This window comes from Sus scrofa, chromosome 7 (assembly GCF_000003025.6).
Source record: "Sus scrofa isolate TJ Tabasco breed Duroc chromosome 7, Sscrofa11.1, whole genome shotgun sequence".
Taxonomy (NCBI): domain Eukaryota; kingdom Metazoa; phylum Chordata; class Mammalia; order Artiodactyla; family Suidae; genus Sus; species Sus scrofa.
This window is the reverse complement of record NC_010449.5, coordinates 972,444-994,789: the sequence shown is the minus strand read 5'-3', so window position 1 is coordinate 994,789 and position 22,346 is coordinate 972,444. Positions and strand designations below refer to the sequence as shown.

At 52.3% G+C, this 22,346-nt stretch overlaps 1 protein-coding gene and 1 long non-coding RNA gene across 3 annotated transcripts in view; one reads left to right on the top strand and one right to left on the bottom strand.

Moving 5' to 3' along the window:
• Positions 1–22,346, top strand: part of GMDS (GDP-mannose 4,6-dehydratase) — a 436,476-nt gene that overhangs the window by 290,774 nt on the left and 123,356 nt on the right. The window lies entirely within an intron of this gene.
• LOC106504294 overlaps positions 13,049–22,346 on the bottom strand; it is a 30,019-nt gene continuing 20,721 nt past the window's right edge. The window contains exon 3 of the long non-coding RNA XR_002346083.1: positions 13,049–13,379. This is a non-coding gene — a long non-coding RNA (uncharacterized LOC106504294). The remainder of the gene's footprint in view (positions 13,380–22,346) is intronic.

Genomic DNA, 22,346 nt, shown 5'->3' with positions numbered 1-22,346 from the left:
GTGCTTTCCGCTGCGCCCCCACCCCACGGACCTCGTGGTGGAATGTGGTTTTCTCTCCCGTGTCGGGGTGGAAACGACAGCGGCCGTGGGCCTGGCGCCCCTGACTTGGCGTTGACCCCGCGGCCCAGATGATGGATCTGAGATATACTCCACGGGACCAGCGTCCCCGAGGAGTTTAAAGCTGGTGAATATGTAAGGGCCAGAGGTTAAATGTCAAAGCCACGGCGCTTGGGCTCGGCTCCATAAAGTATCAAGAATGACGGCTAATTAAATCCAGGGTGTATTTCAGCAGGGGGAAGTCCATTTGACAGCGAACAGCCGATCCTGGATTACCACCTGGCAGAGGTTAGGGACCGTGCTGTTGTCGACGGAGCAGGGCTCACCCCGTAGTCGCTGAGGGTGGCAGCCCGCGGTCCCAGAGGCCCGCAGAAGCAGCGTCCGGTCTGGAGTCAAGGGTCAGAATTAAAAAGACGTGTGTCCCTGGGTCCCTGGCTCACTTTGGGTTTGAAAGTAAAGCAAATGTACTCCAAGGACACGCCCGTTCTTTTCCCTGGGCTGACACGCGCTCTCTGTGATTATTCATCGCCAGCGAGCGCGATAGCCAGCTGTGAAACTGGATGAACTTACTTCCAAACCAGTACCACAGACCGAAAGCAGAAGAATGGGCAACCCCCTCCTCGCCACGCGCTGGCGGCGCTGAGATAATGGGAGGTTTTTCCTTCCGTTCAGCTTCTTCCACGGGCGGGTCCTGCGGACGCCACTTTCAGGGCCACACCTCGGGGAGAAGATGTTGGCCTGGAGATGCGCGCCTGAGCGCTGAGCAGACAGCGTGCTGGCGGGGCTTCCATAGCTGTGTGTGCATGCCGATCTGGAGATTATGCTGCCTTAGACGGTTTACAGGCCGCATTAAGTTCATCGCACTTGGGGTGCTGCTCCCCGGGTGAGTCACGGCCACGGCCACCCTCTCCTTCCGGGACGGAGCCCAGGGAAGGAGCGTGGAGGGAGCCTCGCCCACGCCAGGCCTGGTGCTCATCGAGAAACCACTGCTCACCGCCCCCTCTTTTCAGGGTCGACTTACACTGATAGGGCCGCTTAAAGTGGTCTAACCCACAATTTCACAGAGATAAATAAATGTACATAGAAAACAAAACGAGCCCGAGCCATCGCGGACAGCCGCGTCATTCCTAAGACTCCGGCTTCTGCAGGCTGAGCTAATTACTGGCTAATCTTTACTTGAGGTATTGGTTAAATCAATTAAGTCGTTAGGAGTAATTTCAATAATGCTAGTGCTTGAGAGAATGACACGCAAACAGGATTCGCCGTAATTAGACTTTTAAATGCTGGAGCCCCATCTCAGCCTGGAGCCAGGTTCTCTCTGGACTCTGCGTTCACTTAGTCGTAGGGGGACTTTTTAATATGTCTGGCTCGCAGTAATTAGCCTGCGAATCTGTAATGTGAGATGTTGGCGAGCTGAGCTTGGGACGCGAGCAGAGCCCCTCCCCTGCGTCTTATTGGCTTTTCCTGTATCTGGAGGCTTCCTGCTCGCTGGCTCGCTGGCTCGGAGGGAGCGTTCCTGTGACTTAGCTTCTGGGAGGTTTGCACCCACAGCAGAAATACCTCCAGACAGCTGCCTGCCGCTGCCTTCCTGCACCTCTGCCCCGCGACGCTGGCTCTGTGCTGTCTCTGCCCGGGGCCTGGTCCCCGGGCCTCCACGCCCCGCTTCCTCTGGGCGCTGGACCCGGGCTGCAGATCCTGCCCAGACCTGTGGGAAAGTGCCCAGAGCGCCCGCGGTTTCCAGGCCTCCCCCACCGCGGGGAGGGCCGGCAGGAAGGTCTCATTAGCCTGAAAGAACATCCCGCCTTCCTCTCCCGCTTTGGCTGCCTCGCAGGAAATCCAGGAGGCATCGCCGATACGAGGCTCTTTCTTCGGAGTTTTAATTGCTTTGCTCCCACGGAGGACTCCATCTCCCCCCCCACCCCGTAGGCAGGGCCTTGTCCCGATGCCCCCGGGGGCTCGGGCTGCGGTGCTGGGCTCGGCACCTGACCCGTCAGCGCCCTCCCGACAGGTCGGGACGCCAGGGCGTGCGCTGTGGTGGAACTGGGACCTCCGCAAAGCAGACTCTGCTTAGGTGTCAGCATCCTCCAGAGATGCAGGTCGAACCGGACGGCCCTCCCCGTGTGAAGAGGAAGTGGCTGTACCCCCCGCTTGGGAAAGGGCAATCTCTCGTCTCCCACCCACCCCCCGCCCCACTGCAAGTGCAGGAAAACCGCCACAGTGAGACCTACGCCGTAAACATTGAACAATCTGCGCTTTCTCTGGTTTATCTTATCGTCCAAACATGTGGCGAGCCCAGATAGGTTAAGTGTCTTTTCCCTAAGGTGCAGTATTTCTACACTTTGGATGCAATTTAAATTTTATTTTTAAAGTCTTTTGGTGACACGTTTGAACATTCTGAAAATTAAGCCTCGTATGAACGTAACGGCGCGGGTTAGCGGAAATTGAACAAATGAAATATAAAGACTTGCACTTCCTGTGTATGAATTTTTAGCCTTTTCCCAAACTTTCTCTGTTGTAAACTTAAAACAAAGTCTTATCAGCCAGCAGCATAGAGTAGCAGCTGGATATCATTAAATCCCTCTGTCTCGGCTATTCTTCTTCATTACTTTTTTCCTGACAAGCCTCGCTCTGCACAGAAATGTAACTTTAGGATAGAGATTTATGTAATTCAGGTGTCCTCTTTGCTGAGTGAGCGCTTGGCTGCAGAAGAAAGGGGTTTGCAAGCGTCCACAGAATGTTATAAGAGGAGGGAGAACTGGACAGAATTCGAAAGGAAACGCAGGGTCCCGTGACCTCTGCGTCAACCGCTTTTACCCGAATCTCGCTTTTATAGGCTCTTTTCATATGAAGGATGTTTTGGTGCACACGGAGGCAGCCGGAAGGTTTTATGCCACTCACGCAAGGCTGTTAGCCACTTTATCCTGAAAGACCCAGCAGCGCTCTCCAGATGCTTTCAGATCCTGCGAAACATTAAACTGTCCTCACTCGGTAGCGGAAACACTGACACGGATTGACCGCCGGTGCGCACTGGAAGCAGCAGAGCGGATGCCTCTCTGAGTTTAGTCAAACGGCAGCACGGCTGTCCGGTCGCCGGCGATGCGGGGACGCACTTTCCCCAGTCTGAGCCTTCGCCTTGGTCTCTGCGGAATTTATTGTGTCAAAATCTGAGTTCGGGGTTAGGCGCTGCTTCTGTTTTTCTTTTGGGTGATGCAGCAGAACCGCTGGGAAGAAAGACTTGTATCTGTTAGAGATAAGACACTAGGGAATCAAAAAATATATTTTAAAAAATAAAGCCGCTGCAGCCAGCGCGGCTCCGGCTCCCGTGTCTTGGCACCAGCAGCCCTTCCTGACCATGTCCCCACCCAGGAGAGACCAGCTTCTGTGCCCTCTGGCCCTCGTCCCTCCACCTCCTCTCTGTCCAGTGTGGGCCATCCCTCCCCCCGAGGCCAGAAGGGCTCTGTTCTGAGGGGGAGGGTGTCATCTCGTGGGGAGCCCCTGTGCGTGGCCCTGGTCCCCCACAGCAGGTGGAAGACTCCCTCCTGTTTGCATAGAAACAGGCCCAGACAAGCTAGAGAGAAGTTGCCCCAGATCCTGCAGAGGGCGAATGACAGTCTGCATTTGAACCCGGGGTTTCTGACTAAAACACCTGCTGCCTGAAACAGTTTTAAAAGATGTTTTACCGACTTAACGTAGAAACAGCTAAACTCATGCGACTTATTTTGACACGTGGTCGTGTACGGCTTTGCCCCCTTTCGGAGCAGCTCGAGGGCCTCTCTTCTCGACGACACGATGAGCCCCTGAGGTACACTGGGGGTGTTTTAAAATCATGCCCCCTTGTCCCCACCCCCGCCCCTGCCTTGCACCGCCTGGATACCGAGAGTTAGACCTATAGCAGGAGATACTTAACAAATACTTGCTGAAAATATTAAAATTAAAAATAGAATATATGGTATTGTTTACTTTGATTTGGGGATCGAATTCAAGGACCAGAAAATTAAACACAAGTGATCAGATATATCTCGTTAGAGCCACAAAACGAGTAATGCAAGATTCAAAAATCCAAAACCACTTCCTAATTTTTCTTTTTTTCGGGAGCAAAGGGTGGGGTGGGAGAAGCCCACATGCCCATCTACGGAGAACTAATTAGTATCTAAATTAAAACTGCTGAATGGATTACGATGCGTCTGTCATGGGGTTGGCTGCAGCTGAGGAAGAGGGCAAGGATGTTGGCCGTGAGGTGGAAACGGCTCCAAGCGATGTCCAGAGGAGAGGGCGGGAGCAGAACAGCGCACGGTGTCGCCGCGACAAGGCAGGTGGGTGACAAGGATGTGCCTGCGGCTGCCTGGCTGGGGGGCCGGTGTCAGGACTGGACACAGAGGGTTCAGGATGCGCCTTGTGGGGTTCGGAGATTTTCACCAGGTGCGCACAGTGTCCGCAGAAGACATAAGGGTCATTCAGGAGGCCCGCGGGTGCCGCAGCTGGCTGGGAAGTGGCCCTCGGGCCGCTCTCTGGAAGGCTGGGCCGCTCTGCTCAAGTCAGGGGCCTTGGAAAAACCGGCCCTCATGCAAGCCCGGGAGACAAAGGGTTCATGGGGCCTTGTCCTCTAGCGAGGGAGGGGTTGCTGGCCGTCCACTCGAGGTCCCGCTCCAGGACCTGAGCCACGGGCAGAAGACGTGGAGCCCAGCTGCGCCCTCAGCCCACGCTCGGGAAGGGCAGCGCCCGGCCCCAGCCCTTCCGCCCGATGGAAAAGGAGGATCCTGAAATAGCCCAGCTTTTTTCCCACGACCGCGAGCGTTTTAAACGGCATCTCATTTAAACGGGACCGTCTGTCGGCCGTCACGGACCTTCAGGAAGCCACCCAGGACCTTCCGCTGTCTTGGGCGCGATGAAATGAAGTGGCAGCTCATTCGATTTCAGAGCATGCCAGACATTTTAACCTGCCAATCAGTAACTTTCCCTTTTCAATTTTAACTCCTAGATTTTAAAACATTAACTCTCAGTAATGGCTTTGCGTTTTGAATACGTTTCAGCTGAGTCCACAGCCCCGCCTTGCTCAGCGGCTGTCTTTGTACACACGTGTCCCCGTTTTTCCGTGACGGGAGTCCTGGGGCTGAGGGAACGCGCGTGCTGGGATTTTAAGGAGAGCATCTGTCCCCTTTAGACGGCGACTAGAAGTACAGAAAGCTAACCAGCCGCTTCTTACTTACTTTTACTTAATGAGCAGCCCGGGCTCGCGTTAGCTAACGTCTGCCTCCAAAAATACCTTCCTCTTGAATAATGAAGATTCTTCTGCTTTTCAGACAACCCGGGTCATGGTTTTCTACTTCGCTGGCAGAGCCGGGTCAGCCCGCATGTGTGTGGGGTGCACAGATGGGTCAGGGTGTAAATGTTTTTCTCTCAGGTCAGTTGCTGTTTAATTACGTTGCGACGTGTCCCCCCCAGGAAGGGGGTGAGGAAGAAAACTCCGCAAAGGGAGTCGTTTCCGTGGGGCCTCCGGGAGTTAGAGTTCCCCTTGCAACGTCTTCACGACAGCGCCCAGCCTCCTGTGCAGGGAGCGGGCCTCGTGCCTCCTCTTTGCTCCCGAGGCCTCTGAGATGAGCTTCCACTGGGGCCTCCCTCCCCACCTCGGCCCCTCGACCCCCAGGCCACAGATCGCTGGTCTTACTTGCCTGAGAGGCCTGGTAGCACTTGCACGCCCGTCAGGACAGAACGATCCATCACGGCAGCTCCAGGGGCCGATGCTGCAAAGGACGGTCCCCTCTGAGGAGTTTCTCCTCGGCACCCTGTCCTTCTGCGCTCCAGCCAAGGCAGTGACACAGTCGTTTTCACAGACTTAGTACATTTCTGCAGTTATTTGCAGAACCACCCCTGGTTATTTGTTCTAGAACAGACCACCTGTGACCACAATGCAGCTTGACCTTAGAATTAGCCGTTTACGTGAACGCCGGCGTGCGGAGAAGGTGCTGGGATGGTGGCAGCCAGCACCCTGGCCATGGCCCCAGCCCCAGGGCATGGAGACCCCGTGGTGGGACCTGGGCCGTTTCCCGTGTGTCGTTTGCCCTGGAGATGCCCCTCGAAGCAGCTGCCGCTCTTCAAATAAGTCAGCCACAGGTGCAGGCCAGGCTTTCTGGATTCCATCCAAAAAGGGCTCCCAAAGCCAGAGCCGGGGCTCGGATGCCAGGGCTCCACACTCTCCGGCACCTGCCTCTGGGACTTGCCCTTCTCTGTGCAGAGAGCTTTGTGTCCCCATCAGAAATACCGACGTGAAAGGAAACCAGCATCTGTTCAGGGCCTCGCAGTTTGGTGGACCCCCCCCCTTAGAGCAGGCCGCAGAGCCCCCCTGGATCACACGGGGAGGGGCCTCTGGGCTCAGAAGGGGGACTTGCCCATAGGTCGGGGAGGGCGCTGTGGCCCCTGCGGTGGTTTAGAGGGAAGGGGCCGTGAGATGCCCACTGACCCTCCAGGGCGGGCCCACCTGTGCAGCCCGCCAGGAAGCCGTCCCACAAGCCCCACAGAGCAGCTGCCGGCCCATCCTGACCCGGAAGAGGCAAACCGCCTCCTGCCAGCCGAAGACAGCAGCACGTTTCTGGGTGTGGAATTGCTTCTGAAGAAGAAGCTGAAACTTGCCAGTCTTTTGGCACATGATTTTCTAGCTGTGAGTGCAGGGGCTTCATGTTCAGGAGTGGCGGGCAGATGGGCGCGTGCCGGGTGCCCAGCGCGCTTGGAACCCTGTGTCCTTGTCTCTGAGACGCCCTGCGTGCAGTGCAGGGATTCCACTGTAATCCAAATCAAATGATGGGAAGGCCGGGTCGACAGCAGTCGAGTTTCCGAACGTGCCAGAAAGGGCTGAACACACTTGTCTCTCAGGCAGAGTCCCCGGATCAGAGGGTCCTTGGGTTGTCTGCACTGGGGAGGTTGTCTACACTGGGGAGGAAAGGTGATGCACTCCTTCCGCAACCTCTCTGCTGTCCCTTCTCTTTTTCATTCCTCCAGCAGGTGGCTGTGGGCATGTGAACCTGCCGTTGGGCCTCTGAGTTTAGAGTGAACCTGTGACAGCCACGGGCTGCTCAGTGATGAACGCCGGCTGAACAGGGCACCGTGTCCCTCCCTTGACAGCGAGCGTCCGCAGGGGCAAGAGGGCAAAAGGGGAGCCCATGTTCTTTGTTACGGGTGCCGAAGCCACTACTCCCCCTCCCTGGGGAAGGTTTTGGTCCCTGCCTCTCAGCAGGGACCTCTGCATGGAGTGCCCCTCCTCGGGGGGGAAGCTCAGTTGTTCGTGTCATGAAATCGGTGTCACTAAAATGGATTTGTTTTGCTGCCAGTCCCTGGGTCGCTTATGGCTGTTTTAATTATGCTTGGAGGCTTCACCAGTCACATTGACACCTTTATTCACCAGGTTGGTGTGCGGGTCCTGCGAGGTGCCTAAATGCACCTCGTGAAGGGCCCCCCATGGGCACGCAGAGGTCAGGGCACGTCCGTGTCCTCCTGTACTCAGACGTTCGGCTCCGCTGTGGGGATGGCACTGAATATGCACAGGTTTGGGGTTTTAATCATTTGCAAGCATTAGCAGCATTAATGGAACTCATTTCCAGTGAGTCACCTGAGAACTGACTGCAGCCTCTGTAACTCCTCGGTTGAAAGGACGGCTCTGAGGGGCCCTCTGTCACCACCCGCTGTGCCAGGGCTTGGGACAGGAGGCAGGGCAATGCTCGATCTTCTTTTAAGAAGTATCGTCTAATGATGTGCACATTCTGGGGCTGCTGCCACAAGATCCACAGAACTGAATTTTTTTTTTTTAGTCTTAGACTTTTGTCTTGATTATTCTTGATCAAGTGTGAAAGTTCCCTCACCAGGGACTGAACCATGGGCCACAGCGATGAAAACACCCAATCCTGGTCCATAAGCCAGCAGGGAACCAGAACCGAAAATTAATGTCTTTGCTCACTGCGAACAAGAACCCAGGAAATGCTGCTGTTTGTGCTGTTTGTAGCATTGAGCAGAAAACGGTGCGGCTTACGTGTTACCCCCTTTTACATACGTAGTTACAACGAAGGGGCATGGCCATAGGTGTTGTAGACATCAGAATGCAGTTCGCATGGTGTGTGTTCTTAGCAGTCATCCAGATTCTTTAGAGAAAGTTCCAGTTTACTAAGCATTTTCAATTATATTTGATCGTGTGTTCCTCACTCTGACTCTGCCGTAGGTATTAACCCGAATTATCGAGAAAGAAAGAAGGTTCCGAAAGGCCAAGTGGCCAGCCGAGGGCTGGCAGAGCTGGACCCAGGTCCTTGCCTTGTCCCTCCTCATCCTTTTGTGTATATTCTGTAGACACTTGCCCCGTGGTTACCACGTGGATTACACTTGACGTCCTAGAGTTGCCATGATCTAATTGAACTTATACCAATTTAACTTCAGTGTAGTTGGTTCTGTTGTCATTGTCACAGATGACATCTTTACACATTCCGTGCCCAATAACATAGGTTAATAAGTAGTTTCTCACACACTTGCTTTTAAATAATGTAGGAAATGAAAGGTAGAGTTACCAACCCAAATTATGGTAACTCCAGCTTTACGGTGCCTCTGTGGCCACCTTTCCCGGGATCTTCCTGTCTTCAGAGGGCTTTGAGTTACCGTCAAGCTTCCTTTACCTTCCTAAGCTTTTGTTTATCTGAGAAGTCTTCATTCTCTCCCCCTTTTTTTGGTCTCTTTGTCTTTTCTAGGGCTGCACCCGTGGCATATGGAGGTTCCCGGGCTAGGGGTCTAATTGGAGCTATAGCTGCTGGCCTACACCACAGCCACAGCAATGTGGGATCCGAGCCACGTCTTCGACCTACGCCACAGCTCATAGCAGTGCCAGATCCTTAACCCACTGAGCGAAGCCAGGGACTGAACTCGAAACCTCATGGTTCCTGGTTGGATTCGTTAACCACTGAGCCAGGATGGGAACTATATTTTCTCCTTATTTTTGAAGGATAGTTTTGCTGGATATAGAATTCTATTTAACAGTGTTTTTCTTTCAGCTCTTTAAATGCACCCACCAATGGCCCTTCTGGCCTCTAAGATTCCTGGTGAGAAATTGACAATCTTTTGGGGACCCCCTGTATCTGATGAAGTTCTTCTCTCTTCTGCTTCCAGGAGTCTCCTCGTCTTCATCTTTTGACGCTTTTGGTCACGTTTCTGTGTAGACCACTTTGAGTTTATCCTTCTGTTTATCTGGCGTCTTTGATCCATAGAATCCTGTCTTTTGTTAAATTTATGCATTTTCAGCCATCATTTCTTCAAATATTCTTTCTGGCCCTTTTTCTCCCCACTTCTTCTGCGACTCCCACAGTGTGTAAGAATTCCTCATTTTATACATGCAGTTGACCCTCAAGCAGCATAGGGCTGAACCATGCAGGTCCACGTATGACGATTTGTTTGTGGTAAGTACTGCACCATCCAAGGTTGGTTGAATCCTTGGAGGAGGAACCACAGGCAAAGTGTCTGTGGATACAGCAGGCCAACTGTAAAGTTATACGTGGATTTTTGACTGCACAGGGGTCAGCGCCCCTAACTCCAGCCATTGTTCAGGGTCAACCGTATTTGGTTACCAACATGAAATAATTTTATAGCTGTTTAAAATTTAGACCTGGCCTTGGGTCCTCCTTGATAGGATTTCAAGATTGGAAACTACCCGGGTGTGTAAAGTCAAAGTCAGGCTCTCTCAACTTCAGTCTCTGCCTCGTTAGCTCGGGTCTGTAAGTACCCCTTAACAAGAGCCGTGGGAAGGGTTTACTCAGTGTGTTAGTAGCTTGAACAAAGTGAAAATGGTGCCTGCCTGTGCCAGGCTTCTAGGGATTTGGTACAAGGTTTGGAGCCTCTCGTTGTACAAGAGCCGCTAATGCCCATGTTGAACCTGCGTGTACGTTAGACCTCGTAAGTTCTCTGATTAGACGCCCTCTGTGGTCCTCTTGGCACAGACGTCTGAACTAGTTTTTCAGACAAGACTGGCTTTACTTGTTCAGCAACTTAATTGGGCCACTTTTTAATTATTCGTCCACTGCTTTGCAGATCTGAAGTTCCGTAATACATTTGGTCCAGGACAGTTTTTGAAGTTAAGGAAATGTATGTTTTGCGACATTTTTAGGTTTTCTGTGTCTCCTATGGACGTATTCTCGCCAGACGTAGGTATCTTGAAGGGTACTCCACACAGTAAGCTTTGTCAGGAGTTTTCTCGCTTTGGTCCGTGAAAACCTCAGGCACTGTGTCCCAGTGCGACTTTGAAGGTGACCGACCCCTACAGGGGATTTGTTCATTTGCAAGTAAAGGATTTCAGTGTCTAAAAAAAAGTTTCCAGACCCCCTGTGTGGCTCCCCTCTCTCCCTTCCCTCCACCTCTGTAACGCCTGGGCCAAGAAAAAGTGACTTCAGAGAAACAACAGTCTACCTAGGGAGCACCCACGCTCGGTAAGGCCTGTGCTGGACGCTGGGGTGGTTTAAATGAGCACCACCTGCCCCCAGCCCCTCCAGTCGTGTTCAGTGGTGAGAAGACAGCAGACGCCCCAGAACCCAGGGCCAGGACTGAGCACTGAAACGTACCAGGCATGTCGCACACACGGTTCCATTTAATTCTCACATCCCGCTGTTACCGCCACCCCCACTTTAGGACGAGGGCAGTGAGGTGGAGGTTACAGCAAGTGGGGGGGCCGCACGGGAGCTGGGTGGCCTGACAAGCCTGTGGAGGGAAGTGGGGAGCAGCTGAGGGCATGTGGAGGTGGCACAGCACGGCCCGCGGGCCTCCTGCCTGTGGAGTAGCACGGGGCTGGACGGGGCAGGAGCAGAACCATCCCAGAGTTCAAGGTCACGGTCGTATGGTGAGAGGCAGTGGAAGGAGGGTGACCTTGGCTGGGCAGCTGATTGCAGTTGTTGCGGGAGAGGGTGGAACCCAGCAGCATCTTCTCCAGACGGGGCTCGTGGGAGGAGCAGCTTCTGGGTGGCAGGTGCTGGATGGGCTCGCAGCAGAGGTGATGCCGGGCTGGTGGAAATGGACACATGACGAGAGAACAGGTGGGGCTCTGTTGTGCGGCGGAGCGTGCTCGGCGAAAACTGCGGATTCTCAACAGAAAGGCGCGTCTGTGTTTTAGGGGCCTCCCACACCCCCCAAGTCCAGCTCGGGCCTTGGTTAAAGATGCCCACGCCAGAACAGATACTTGAGGCTATGTTTTGGATGAATTTACTGAAAACAGTAGGTACAAGAAAAAGAAAGGACAATCGGGTGACAGCTTCAGGATCCGAGAGGGTGGGAAACCCTCCAGGGTGGCAGGGGTGGAGCACGAGACACTGGCCAGCGAGCAGTGGGCGGTCGGCTGCGTTTAAGATGATACAGTCGGGAGTTCCCGCTGTGGCAAGTAGGTTAAGCACCTGGCATTGTCTCTGCAGCAGGACAGGGTCAAACCCCTGGCTGGCGCAGTGGGTTCAGGATGCAGTGCTGCCGCGGCTGTGGCTCAGGATCCCTGGCACGAGAACTTTCACACGCCATGGGTGCAGCCAGGAAAGTGGGAAAAAAAAGGGTAAGTTGGGAAAGTGGTGGCTGGAAAACTGGAGACGTGGACAGGCAGACAGCTCTGCTGTTTAGTATTATTATTCCCGTTTTAAAAAAGAACTGCACGAAAAGAGGGTTTTTAAACCGAATGTGAAACACGTGGTCAGAAAGTAGAAATAATATGGAATTTTGTTAAATTTATGTGAAAAAATATGGGTTTTTTCCCCAGTAATTTCTGACCAAAGGAAAAAATAATTGAACACACACAGGTACCCACTAGTCTCTGTAAAGTTCCAGAGGGCATTTAAATATGAAAATTAGTAATCTTATGTATATTTTACAAATAAAATTTTATAATTACGTGAGTTTTGCCAAAAATGTTATTCTTGTATGACTGTGAAACCTTTTTAGTGAGCTCAGATTTTAAAAGTACAGGAAGTCACTGACACTGAGAGGATGTGGAGAAACCAGGAGCTCCTGTGGTCAACGTGACCCCAATACGCAGTGTTTCCACGTTGGTCGAATTTATGGGATAGCATTTTGTGCTTGAGGGAAGATTGTTGATTTCTTCTGACTCCTCCTTAGCAGGGAAACATTTGCCTCTAGTAAAGCACTTACACCCCAAATAGCCATTACACCGTAGGTCCTTTTACACCACATTTCACCGTGTCATAGGTCACTTTTTAAAGTTATCAGTATTTAAGTGGTGACAACACTCAAGAGGTATGTTGCTGACGTAAAGGTAGATCGTTGTGATTGATTTCACTTAGCCAGCGTGGAAAAGAGCAGGTCTCTGCGGCGTGAGTAGGTCTCGGACCTGCGTCTGCTGCGGCTCTGTCTTCTCCTCTCAGAGTCCTGAGCCAGAGAGCGAGTCCCCTGTCCTCCGTCCCTCTCTCCCGCGCATCCGCACATTAGCAGTTCAGCCTGAAAGCAGGCTGATGTTTTCCTTGCATTATCGCATGGCTGCCTGTTTTGTTTTGATGATTCTCCTCTGCTCCTTGAATTTGTCGAGTTATTCCTGGCTTCCAGCTCTGGTATGCGTGTTTCTCCCTCTTTTTCGTCTTAAGGAACTCACTTCCTATGAAAATAATCAGTGTGCTGTCAAGACTACCAGTAACATGTGACCTCGAAGTCACCCCAATACTTCTCAGAATGACGAGTTTCTTAATGTGTTTGGGCTTTGCCAAACCATCACATACTTTAAAATACAGCTCTGGTGTTGAATTTCCAAATGCATTCACTTTGAATAATTTTATAAAGCTAATACTTGTAAATGGGAACATGTGAATTGGGTCGGAATGCTTGCTTTTCGCAGGCGTCCCCCAGCTCAGGTTACCTGTCGCACGGTTTCATAACGCAGGACGCAGCAAACAAGAAGTCACTTGTCAGCCGTCTGTTTCCTGGTAGTTTACACACCAGAAACCGAAATCCGAGAACGGCATTTGAAGGAAAACAAAGAGCTTTACAGTTCTTTTTTTTTCTTTTCAGGAAAACACACAGAAGCTAATTTTAGCTTCTTGATCAGATTGACCCAGCCTTTAACCCTGGCAAACGTTCCCACCACACACTTCCAATAGACAATAGTTTGCATACCAGCCTGGCGCTGGAAACACACGCACACACGGGGCCAGCGCCGTCCTGAGCCCTGGAGCAGGTCCTTCCAACGGGGGCTCCTTTCAAATGTCACACTCCAAGCTTCCCTGACTTCTTAAAAATGTATTACGTCACAGTTCTGTTTTGACCCCGGTTCCCAAATGTCATTCACTGGAGCAACATCTCCTGGCTCCAGCGTGCATTTTATCCTGGGGAAAAGAAGAGAAGAAAGGAAGAAATTGTTAGCAGCTGCGCTGCTCTTGGGTGATGGTTACACAGCTTATATATTAAAACGTTTGGAATGCGAACAATTACCTCTTTTACTTTCTCACCAAGTCACCGATAGTTTATATAAATTGCATTTTTATTACCAGAGAAACGCCAGGCTCCCCCTCCTCACCCCCGCCCGTGCCGCCCTTGCCAGGCGCGCTCCGGGAAGCCCGCGGCCCGCAGCTGGCCTGCCACTGTCCCCGTCCCTGACCCCGTCCCTCTGCAGCGGGGCCGGGCAGCCCCCACTAGGACGGGGCCAGGAGGGATGCCCGGCTCAGGAGGGTTTGACGGGACCTCTTCTCGGAACCTCTGGGGAGACCCCCTAACTTCTGAGATGCTAGTGTTGTCCCCTTGTATCTGGGAGACAAGAAGCCAATGTCTGCCTCCTCGGGCGATGAGAAGGCAGGTTTCCTGTCTCGTTTGCAGTAGTAACTGCCTCCCCAGACGGCCTTTCACTCTGGGGGAGCCATGATCGGGGGGAGCCAGTGTCCAGACCGAGGGCCCACGTCTGCCGGGACTTCCAGAACTGTCTCGGTAAATTCCTGTTTGGAACCCGTCGGCCCTGAGACGTCGCTGAAATCAAAAGCAGGTTAACAACGGTGAGGTCTGAGCCGGGACCCCACGGCCAGCGTCCCCGCAGAGACCCTCAGCGGCTGTGCCGAGCGACCTGGTGACCAGCCCGAGCGTTCCTCAGACTTACAGGCCTGACGTTCTCAGCAATTGTTTGTGTCTGTAAACCACGAGGGTAGGGGCATGCGTGGTATTTTTAAAAAGCTGTGACTTTATACTACAGCGCGCATCAGAATTTTAGAAATAGGTGGGCTTATTCTTCAGTGTGCACCTAAGTCACCTTTAAAGCATTCTTCTCTCTTCAAAATAATCAGGAGCACAGCTTCTCCGTCTAGGTGAATTGTTTCCGTTACAATTTAAGTAGAATTCTAGGAGCTCATAATGCATCTGTTTGGGATTACGTGAAGTAAGTTGATGCTGGACGGCTGTAATAATAATTGCATATTAAATATATTTAATGTGCAAAACATTCATAGGGTGCATAAGCAAATATGGGTCAGATAGCCATATCAAAAGATTATTTCTTACATTTGCAAGTTAACAACCAATAGCTACATTTGAACTTTGTAAAGGGAATTTAAACTATTTTCCTGGAATTTTTGTTTGACTGCCAAAGGGGGAAAGTTCTCATTGGGTTTCGATGGTGAAATCCAATACTTTTTATGTATGTGTTTTTATTACCAAGGGATTCTTTATCCACATTTTATTTTTTCATAATAAAGGTCATAGCTCTTCTTTCAGTAACGCATAAATAGCAAATACCACCCTGGGCTCTTCCTCCTCAGTTCAAGTTTAAATGCCGACTGTGTTTCCAAGCCTGTGAGTTTCATTTCACCACCGCCGAAGCAGAGACCCCCGGCTCGCTCACTGCAGCAGGAGGGTGGGGCGCACAGATTCCCTCGCGACGGTCTGTCATCAGAGAGCTTTTGTCCTAGTTCCTGACGGGAGTTTTCGTGCGATGTGTGTAGTTACTGTTGTGCATGTGGCCAAAGGGAACACTCAGAATTGCAGCCGTGGATTCTGCTTAGCATGAAGCTTCCTACTGTGCGCCGTGTGATTCGGCTTCGTCGAATGTCCTCATTATCGCAGCGGGGCGATGAGGTCGGCATGAACTCCGCGGCCTCTGCCTGTCATGTGCTTGCCTCCGCGGACACCCCGAGCCCCAAGGACGGGTTTTTTAAACGGATGAAAGAAAGGTCTTGCGAGGAACGGGCCTCTTCCGTGATGCGACAAGTTACAGCCAGTGGTTTCCACAGGAAAGGCTGAAGTTGATCAGCTCTCTCTTGAGTTTTCTAGAATAAGCACCTACTAAGTGCAGGTGGGACACAGGGGCCTTACGTGTGTTAACCTGCGTGTCAGTGGTGCCCTCCTGAGTCTCAGCAGCGGGGGAAACGACCTGCCCAGGCTTCCTGGCGTAAATAGCGGGTCTGGGATTTAAACCCAGGCTCCCAAACGGAATCCCAAATGCAGGGTGCACTGACTTTATAGTCTAGCGTATGTGTATTCGAGTGCGCCATGCATGGTCTGAATGCGGATGCGTATAGGCGTGTGGATGTGTGTGTATCTATGTGTGTTTACATGTGTGTGTGTATATACATGGGTATATATGTGGGTTTCTAGGTGTGTGACTCGGTGCGCATTTACCTGTATGCACAGGGGTACTTATAATGTGTATTATGTGTGTTTACCTGTGTATATGGCTTCGTATGTATGTGTGTATAGGTGTGTTTATACATGTGATACATGCGTGCATGTACATATGTACGTGTATATCATGGGTACCTGTGTGTATGTGTGTACATACATGTTTATATATGCATGTGTATATGTATGCAAGAATGTGAATATGTGTGTGCTTACCTGTGTGTTAGTACATAGAATACATATGCACGTATACGTACATGTAAGTAGGCGTGTGTGTACATGCATGTACATGAGCGTGTGTGTTGCATGTGTACATGTGTGTATGTAGGCGTGTGTGTGCCTTGTCCCCACATGTACACGGGGGTGTGTGCACGTGTGTGTGTATCTGTGTACGTGCGTGTACGCGGACGAATGCACACATGTGTATGTCCCGTCCTAGTCCCCTCCCCCTCAGATAGCAGTTCTCTCTCTCTGGAGAAGCTCTTATTTAGAGAAACCCTAACGTTGAGTCATTTCGGAGGTGAGTCATTACGATAATCTGTCCTTGATGTTCTAGTTTTTAAAACTTCAGCTCTGCCTTCTCTTGGCTCATACAGCTTCTTTGCCCAGTCTCGTTTCCCGGACACGTCACAGCTCCGGAGGATCCGTGTAGCAATGCGTTGCCCACGGTCAGGTTTAGGCCGGGAACATGCGCGAATGGGCACTCCGGCGAGGGTTTTGCCTTCCCCGTCTTCTGTCAGTTCTGTAGTTTTCCGTCAGGCCAGTGACCACGGAGTGTGTCTAGAGACCAGCTCCACGCCGTGCCCCACAGGGACCTCTATCCAGTCACTTGTGATACACACGGTAGAAGATGACATGAGAAAAAGCATGTGTGTAGGTGTGTACCTGGGTTGCGATGCTGGGTAGCAGAAACGAACGGAGCGTTGCAAATCAACTATAATAAAAAATGCTTAAAAGGACCAGCTCTGTATTTCCGGGAACTGAATAGTAGGTTCAGGTCTCCCCGTTTGTCAGCGCTCTGCCGCATTACAATTTTTCTTCCTTTTGCATCTCCTTCGGAAAAGGAAGAACGAAGCTGCGGCTTCGTTTTCTTATAACCTGCTCTAGGAAAGACCCAGCCCCCCCGGCCCTCGCCCCCCGGCCCCGGGGTGACCTCCGTGAAGAGCTCGGAGGCCGTGAGCCCCCGAGAGCCGGGGGGCGCTCCCGAGCCGGCCTGCCCAGGAGCTGTCTGTCTGCACAAGGACAGAAGCAAGTGATTTGTTTGTTCTGCTGCAAAGTAAATGCCCTGCTGAGAACATGTTTGTATTTTTATATGTTTTTATGGTTAATGTTTTCAGTGACCCGTGTGATAAAGTAAAGCCGTAGCGACTTCTGTAAACATGTGACAGCAATGAAAGAAAACTGTATATACTCCTAGATATTTATATCGTTTCCCTCCAAGCTTAGAGTGAAACTTTAAAAAGAAAAAAAAAGATTTCTTCCCAAACATTTCAGTTAGAAACCCCACTTCAGACCCTTGGCAGCCTGATGTATAGGCTTCCTTACATGGTTGTTGAATAACATGTTATTATACGCGGGGAAGAATAGTTCTTTTGTTGGCTGCATTACATTTTGTGGTGAAATTGGAGAAAACAAATCATTAAGGAAGTCTATTTTGGTTCAAGACATTACACACTTGTGACGAGCCTGTTTTTTGACCTTGCCAAGTTAAAGGAAAATGCAGACCCATTTGTGCTGGGACAGGAAGGCAGGCAGTAGCTTGCAGCCCGCCGGCAGCTCGGGATGTGCGCGTGTGCGCGCGTGTGGCGGGGAGCCGTGTGCGACACACCTGCGTGTGGACACCTGCACGTGCTGCTGTCCATGCGTGCGTCTCTGCTCATTGGCCAGAGACGAACTTTCTAGCTCCTGCTCTGGAGGAAGCACAGCTGCGTTCGCTGGAGGAAGCACCGGCTCTGCGCATCTCTCCCAGCCCCGGTCCTCTGGCCGTTTCCCAGTCTCCCTGCAACACGAAGGCCACTCCTGTTGACACCCCACTGAAGCAGCGTCCCCTGGTCAGAGGACAAAAAGAACAGTTTTCGCAACTTTCAAAAAACCGTGTCCGCGTGCATCTGTCTGCTGTCATCAGCGAGCACAGAGACCGCGGCCTAAACCGACGGACGCCCGACTTGGACCTCGGTCTGCTGGGGGAACTCAACCTGCTCTGCGAGAGGCAGAGAAAGCCCGTCACGCCCTCATGCGCGCCCGTGTTCTTTGCTCTCTTGCAGTGAGAACGTATGACTTTTATGTTAAAGTTGTAAAAAGTGGGAAAAAAGCGAAACGGTCTCCAGTCGCTGTGCTCCGCGGGGAGCAGCCTGACACCCTGTCCTGCGAGGAGACTTAGAAGAGGGCGCCGTACTCGTGCCGGCATAAAGCCAGGGAGGTTTGTGGCGTCACCTCGACGTAGCCACCCGGAGCCCCTGGGCTTTGAAACGAGGGGACACGGGGCTGCAGCCACGGCTGGGGCCCTCGCTGCTGTGGGCGGAGGCCGGGCGGTGAGCTCCCGAGCAAGTCTCGCGCCGTCTCCCGGAAGGTCCCGAGGTGACAGAGACGGCGAAGATGCCAGTCCAGGGCAGAACCCCCCAAGGCCTCCCGCCGCATCGCGCAGGAGGCGCTCACCCCCGGAACCAGTGGGCCATGGGTCAGCGACGACTTTTCCACCTGTCCCCCCACCCGGCCATCTCACTGCCTGGTCGAGGCCGGGCCGCTCAGCTCGCACCGCCCATGGGACAGCGGCCCCTGCTCGGTGACTTCCGGCAAACGGTGGGGTTATTGGCCAGCACCAGGTCTTAGAGAAGGGAAACGGACCAGTGCCATGCACAGACTGCTTTCACCAGCTGAAGTTCCTTCTCTTCCTCTCTTCTTGGCGCCGCTCTGCCAGCCTGGGTTTCCTGGTGAATGAAATCTCCAAGAGTGAAAAGAGGGCTGGACCCTGGACTGAGGGCCATCCAGAGCCGCCGAGCAGTTACATGATAAGTCATCGCAGAACTCACATCGGCCTTTTCCTACTCCTGTTCTTTTCCATTAAAGAAGGAAGGAAGGAAGGAATTGAAAACCTTGTTCCTTTCGTCGTCTGAATTTTTAAATCTCCCTTGAACAGCTTATGGCTTCTCCTCAACAAGAGGTGGTTCAAGGTGTGTGGGTCATTACAAAGGAGGAAAAGAGACAAAGATTCTGGCTAATTTTCTCTTCGTTTTTTTAAGAGGTGGATCGTGCCATGGTCTTACTCACCAGAGGAATGAATGCCTCTTTCAAGCCTACGTGTGGGGCTGGTGCCTCTGCCCAGGCACCGTGTCACGTGTGATCAGTAAGGTCAGGTCCCAAGTACCTTCTCTTAGAATTGGGCAGCAAAGCAAAGGCACTGAGAGTTTGCACATAACTTTTCTTCCAAAAATAAAGAAGTTATCTAATGTTTGCTTTGTAAACATATCACTGTTCTCTATATTTGCACATGATAACCTGCTGGCTTAAAAATGCTATTTATGAGGTTGACTGACATGCTACTCTGGCCTCACACTGAGGTGAATTGCTGAAGTTTTCAATTAGATGAATAGCTTTTTTACCGCAGGTGCTATAGGCCCTGGGGAAAAAAATGTCTTCGCTGATCCTAAAGCATGTCGGGGACATAGACGGTCCCAGCTTTCTGCACTGAGAGGTATTCCTCGCACGTGGGGGACCTAACCCGCAGCGGAATTTATTTCGTCGTAAAGCAGGGTATTTCATGACGCCATCACGTGGGTTTTGTCTTAGAATTCATGACATTTTATTGCAGGCCTCCTGTTGTCCCCGAATGTGACCTGTTTTTTTCACCTTTGATTTAAAATAAACACCTTCCCTTTTCTTAGTTCAAATCAACTACCTACAGAACTATTCGTCCTGTCCTTTTCAGTTGGGCTCTGAAATATCCAGAAACCGAAATATCCAGAAATTTTACAAAATCACAAAACAAATGCCAGTAGTTTAATTGGTGTTGTATAACAAAGTTTAAAGCAGAGCTGCTTTCATTGTGTGAGCTTTGCACACACACCACACACACCACACGCACTGACTTTTGGTAAAAACATGAAATGCCTTCCAGTTAAGTCTGCTCATCTTCCACTTGGAGTTTAAGCTCCAGACGTTAAGTGGCTTTTCTGTGATGAAGTCTTAGCTGGTTGCGTCTTCATGCTGCTCCACGCGTTTAGACTGCTGTTGCTCCTCCCAGGCCACAGGGACAGGCCCGCTCGCGGAGGCAGCCTGGGTGGTCCCGATGGCCCAGAGGCTGCTGTGCTTGTTTCTCCGGGGACCCTCGTCTTGGGTGTTGATGTTGAAAACATTACAAGGCTCGTCCTAACGTCCCGATAGTCTCTCTGGCCCCCGTACCCTTCTTTTAGAAGGAAGCAAGAGCCCTCCAGCCTCTGGAAGGGGTGCTTCTGCTTGTGGGGCTGCATCCACCTCCAGGGCCGAAAACCCTCGGGCAGCCCCGCAGACGCTCCCGCTGCAGCGGACACTCTGATGGCTTGAAAAGCGCGGGGTCAGAGGTAGTTCTTCGCAGCATGTGCGAGCTGCTGAAATGAAAGTGGGAAGAGCAGGGGGCGGCTTCAGGCCCGCAGAGCTGCACCCACGCCCCAGGCCCGCGGTGACGCTGCGGTTCTGAGATTCGCTCACAAGAGGCCACTGTGTTTTATAATCCAGGCCCTGCATTTCTTTATAGGAAAAGCCAAGTATGACGGTCGGCGTTAAACCGGGCATGGGATTTCTCCCGTGCCTCTCCGCCCGTAGCCGGATTCCAGCTAGACAACAACAGGACGGAACAATTCAGTGTTTCGTTGACCTGTGCGCAGAAACATTTAAAAAGCCTTGGCTCTGAATCACTCTTGAAGAGCTCAAGTTGCCAGAGACTTCGTTCCTAAAGGAACGCCAGCGAATCACTTCCTTTCTCACACTTGAAGACCCGAGGGTCTCCCGGGGACCCGTGACCCCTGGGGGACGCTCCTAAAAGCTCCCGAGCTCTCTGTTCTCTCCGCTCTGCCAGCTTTCTAGACCCAAGTACTCTGAGGCCCCTCGTTCGGGATTTTATGATTCTCTGGGTCTCCTGGGACATCATGTAAAGTTTTCAGATGAACCGGGAAGCCCATCAGAATGCCTTCTTCTTCGAGCAGTTGAAAACAGGAAGGGCTTAGGAAAAGTAGCGCCTAAATAACTTCACTTTGGCGGCCGAGCTCTGGGTTTTCCTTCTGAACTTCTATCTAACGAACCCTTTATATGTTTGGTTTGGTGCTTCGTTTTTATTTTCCAAGAGTCTTAAAAATGTGCATTGGTGCTCAGTGGAGAGGCATGCAGTTACTGGGCGTTGGCGGCGGTAAAAGCGGGGCGGCTGGGGCAGAAGCAGCTCTGCTCCCGTTCTGTCCGTGCTGGCGTCAAAGAGGTTTGCATCAAACTGGAACTTTTCCTGTTTGAAAACAGGTGAAAAACCGAGTCTGCGAGCCTGAGAAATTCACCCCGAGGCCCCAGCCCGCTGCCGCCCGCCCTAGAGCCGCAGGGCCGGGGCCGGCGCTCTCGGGTCGGGTCGGGGCCCTGCGATCGCCCCTCCCTGGTGCCTCTGGCTTCCGCGCCTCCTCTCTTGCCTCTTGCCTCCCGCCCACCCCTCCTCATGTCCTGGAAGAGTCTACAGCTGCTCGGCTGGGAGCTTCTGGTCCTCTCTGCCTTTCTCCTCTCACTCCGAGCGCCAGCCCGGAGCCCCCAGTGGGGATCACGTGGCCCCAGTTTACCGCCTCCAGCCTCGCTTTCATGAGAGTGGCTGGAGAGCTGGGCGCCCTGGGGTCCCTGCCTGGGCGCCATGGCCCCCCTCGGGCCATGGACCCCCCTCACTCTCCTGGGGCCTCACTACAGTCTTACCTCGGTGAGCGTCACTCCAGCCCCCTTTTACCCCACGCGCATCACGCGCATCCTTGCTCCCCGTGACTCTGATTTCGGCGACAGCGGGAAGGTGGACCCAGTGCTGGACCAGGACATGCGGGGCACAGTAAACGTGCGGGAGGAATAAGATGAATGGACACCAGGGCTTCTAATCCTGAAGTGATGGAAGCCGGGCGGTTTTAAATCGGGTCCTTAATTTCAGTGGGTTCGTGTTCAATACCGAAAGAGAATTGTCCGGACACAGTGGTTACTTTAAAGGACAGTCATGCTTATTTGGAGGATGGCAGACAGCAGAATGGGAGCCTAAACCAGCGAGTCACTGTTACCAGACCGGGAGCCCCTCCAGGTCCCGAGAGCAGTGTCGCATCTTTCAGCTCTGGCGCAAAGGTGGCCCTGTGGGTGGTGCCCGCTCCGCTCCTTGTAACATCCCCGTCTTCCGTCCGTCAAGTGCCCCAGAGCCTTGCGGAGGTCTTCCGTTACAAACAAATTGAGGAACAATCAAAATATTGGTAGTGATTGTACGTATAAAATCTTATGTGCGTTGCAGATGTAGTAAAACGTAACGATCTCCTGTAAGTTAAAAGCAGCCTTCCTTTATTCGAGATGGATTTAGTCACATACCAAATGCAGAATGCCAGCCGGAATTGCGGGGCATAAGGGTGCATAAGCTTAGCTGATGATAAATTTGCGTCACTTGCTGCCCAGAGCAGCTCAGACTTCGTAGCAGCAGACTGAGGACCAGAGGAGAGGGTGACCAC